This window comes from Orycteropus afer, unplaced genomic scaffold (genome assembly GCF_000298275.1).
Source record: "Orycteropus afer afer isolate SDZICR_OR568_19922 unplaced genomic scaffold, OryAfe1.0 scaffold00029, whole genome shotgun sequence".
NCBI lineage: Eukaryota > Metazoa > Chordata > Mammalia > Tubulidentata > Orycteropodidae > Orycteropus > Orycteropus afer.
In genome coordinates this window covers 1,789,477-1,793,366 of record NW_006921616.1, presented here as the reverse complement: position 1 = coordinate 1,793,366, position 3,890 = coordinate 1,789,477, and the positions used below count along the sequence as shown (strand labels likewise).

General features: G+C 34.8%; 1 pseudogene; it reads left to right on the top strand.

The window, feature by feature from the left end:
- The first annotated feature begins 3,100 nt into the window (after window positions 1-3,100).
- LOC103192541 lies at window positions 3,101-3,681 on the top strand (annotated as a pseudogene).
- The last annotated feature ends 209 nt before the right edge of the window (window positions 3,682-3,890 follow it).

The window sequence follows — 3,890 nt, the reverse complement described above, 5'->3', positions numbered from 1 at the left end:
TGTGAGTATACAGTAGAAATAGTATGATGAGTAAAAGGTAGATTCTGCAGTCAGACTGTTTATGTTCAGATCACCCAGTTCAACCTGTAAGTGGTGATGGGAGTTCGAATAAGTTGTGCAGCCACTCAGTACCTCAGTTTCTTTATATGTAAACGTGGAAGAATTTAACAATAAATCATGAAATTGTTGAGAGTATTAAATGAGCTAAACCTATGTAAAAGTGCTTCATGTAGCACATCACACAGAGTCATCTACCAACAAGTGTTAGCTACTAGTGTTTCGTGATAGTCACCTTATCTTTGAAACTGATCTACTAGTTCTGCCTGGGAATGACCAAGCTCTTCCTTTCTGTAATTCTCAAAATAAACTTGTTATTTGATGGAGCCTGTCAACCAGTAAGAACTTGTACTCTGTTGAAATAAAAGGAAAGGGACTTATTGAAGGTTCAAAACAATTCCAATCTAGAAGACATCTGATCTCACAAAGTGAAGCCAAATACTCCAGTGGGGTGAGGGCATGCAGGTAAATATCTATATTATTAAAAAGGAACTAACTACATAATATTTTGATTGGCTTACTAGGGATTTGTAACAAAAGTGTGGGCTTTACTGTGATTGGGGAACACAACATATGTGGTTTTACATGACTGGTTTAAAGAGTCTTTGTTTATCAATTACTACTTGGTGATAGCTGTGCTTCCTTGATTAGCTACTTCTCCATGATTATAAGGGGTTTTCAAAACAATCACAAAACTTTTTTTTTTTTTCTGCTAATGTAACTTTCTTGTACAATATGGTGGTTCCCAGGAGTAGCTTGCATAGCTTAGCTACAAAGAAAAAATTTCCATAGATACTGTTGAGTGTGTTGAAAGGGTAAACCTGTTCCTGCAGTAGAACAGGTTTTCAAAATGGGTTTTGAGTTTGGAGCCAGAGGCAGGTATCCATTAGTCGTGTCAAGTGCTCCAAGGATTTAAATTTTATGGTCCTCTATCTCTAGAGGAGACAGCAAGTAGGGCCAAACCATATGATTGCAGCCCTTTGACCTGTAATCTAATTTCAATTTCATTTTAGGGTAGTTTAAACCTATCTTTGCTTTACAATACTTAGTACCCTGAGTGCACTTTATAATCATTTTGAAAAATTTTATTTATTTTTTTTCTTCCAATTGCTTTTTCCAATCTCAGTTCAGGGAAAAAAGATCTAGAAACGATTGAAAAAGGAAAACTGACACTTTACACTGACTCTACTGGGACTAAGCACATAACAGTCCATAGTCAAGGGGCAAAAACCCTGAGATAAACTAGGAAAGGGAAGAACTACCTGACATCAGGTCCCCAAATAAACGGAAACATGCCTTCCCTTTTTTTTTTTTGCAAGTTGCAGATTTCATAAGAGAAAGTAATCCCATCCTAGACATTACAATATTGATATCTGTAAATATTTAACATCATTTGCAGATATAAAAAATAAGGAGAAAATAATTTTCCAACAGTAGACTAATGTGGCATTGATAAGCCTATAGTTTTATATTTCTTTAGATACCATTCATGTTGTTTATTTGTGGATGCAGCTATTCCGGATTCCTTTATAAATTATAGGAGAACACACTTTTGTTTTAATGCCTTTGTCTGAGAACTGTTATTTCACAGATGGAAGTCCCACCTGGAATCTCAGAATGGAACCTCCCAAGCATTTCAGCTCAGTCTTTCTCTGCTCCCAGACACAGGGTTAGTGATTCTTAAAGGGAATCTTGTTCTTTCATCAGTACAGCTGCCATTGTATTTTCTCTGTTAGTGGAAATAACATGGGGAGACCAGAGCACTCTTGTGCTATTGGCATCCAGCACTCTCACTTGTTTATTTTGTTTTACTGATTATCTTGAAAAACATGATTTTTTTTTTTTTAACTTAAGCACAAACCTATTTGTGGCAAGACCATGAGAATTATTTTTATCTTTGACAGCTGGCCATTCTTGAAAGAAGAGTGGAAATGTTCCTTGCCAGAAGTCAATTGTTGACAACTGTATGTCTTTCTGAACTCTGCGAGATTCTTCTCATTTATTTGTATTGCTTGTTTATATATTTGAGAATAAATCCATCAAGGTAAAAAATGTGAACCTCATGAGAACTTAGTGAAATAGAGAATAACCCTGAATAACTACAACAAACACAATTTTAAAATTAGAAATAAAGAAGACATCAATGAAAATCAAAAATATTTGGAAATTAAAAAACACATTTATAAATAATGCTGGGTTAAAGGAAAAATCACAAGGGGAATTAGAAAATATTTGGAAATGAAGAATAATGAATTTATAATGTTTCAAATTTTCTAGATGCTGCTGAAGCTGTTCTTAGAGTAAAATGGTTAACTTTGAATATTTAGTTATAAAGTCAGAAAAAGTGTCGCTCAACCTAGAGGCAATATTGTTAAAATTCTCTCTAATCTATTATTTAGATTTGATGCAATTCCAAACAAAATCCCAGATGCTAATTTGTTGAACTTGTAAATCCATTTCTAAAACTTACATAGACATTTAAAGGATGTGAATATCTAAATAATTCTTCATGAAGAAGACAGAGTTGGAGACTTCACTGGAGCTGACATTAAGAATTTTTATAGAGCCAAGAGAATCAAGAGCGCACCATGGACATAAGTGACAAGGTGGAAACATTGATCAAATCAATAGAATAGAGAGCTCAGAAACAGTCCACATTGATACGTTCATTTGATTTTTGACAGTTACCCAAACAATCCAAGAGGGACAGCACAATCTTTATGTTGTTGTTGTTAAGGGTGCTGGAACAACTGGATATCAATGTGTCTTAACCTTACTTATTAGATTTTAGCTGTAAGCATAAATACCACAATGATAACATTTTTGACAAAAATACAAAAGAATGTTTTCATGGACTGGGATAAACAAACTTTCTTGAATAGTACAAGAGAAAAAAAATATAAAATAGACTTTTTCAAATTCAAAACGTATGTTCATCAGATGACTTCATTAAAATACACTTGGACTGGTGATGTTTAGTCAGAAGCACTCATCCGAGTCACAGTGTGGGAAGTAGAAGCTAACTTCCCAGGGCAAGGTCTCTATGCCCTATGCCCAGAGCATTTTTGAAGAAACATGTCCATATTGTTTCCAGTCGCTAATGTTGGATAACTCTTGATTGAGCCCAAGCCCAAGCCCAAATTGATAGCCAACATAAAAAACTTCTTAATCAAAAAGTTATACACTCAGTTTTAAAGAAGGAGAATTCGTGAAAAAGTTCAAAGACTCTGAAAGCATATTGTTGATTATTTATAAAATATTGCAAAAACAGTTCATCATCATGGTAAAAGTAGAAGCTTTCTGTCTTTATTGAAGAGTAATCCTACCATTCCTACAACTAAACCCCTCCTGAAGACCCCAGAGAGGGAGACACTAAGGTTTGCAAAGCTAAACCATGACTCATCTGAGTCTAAAGGCAAGAGCCCTGCACTGATTTCCAGAACAACTACATCTGGACAGTCCATCACCTTCTCTTCCTGAAAGAATGTGAACAAAACAAAGAAACACATCTCTCAATGCCATATGTCGCTTCATCAGCAAGAGTCCAAAAAGAATCCAAAGATGGGCATCAGACATTTCTTGTCTTTCTGTAAATGGTGGCTTTTGAAAATAAGAAATGTCTAATGTAATTCCTGAAACTGAAGCTAATAAGAAAAACAATATTTTTAACTTTAGTTCTTGGAATGTGTGACTATGAGGCCCAAGATCAAACTTTTCTTGGAATTCTTCAGTGTTTATGGGGAAAATACCTCATTGGAATGAATAACTGAAATCCACCTAACTCCAATATGGTTGTCAGTATCGAAAATATATGAAAAGTCCTTGGAAAAAGT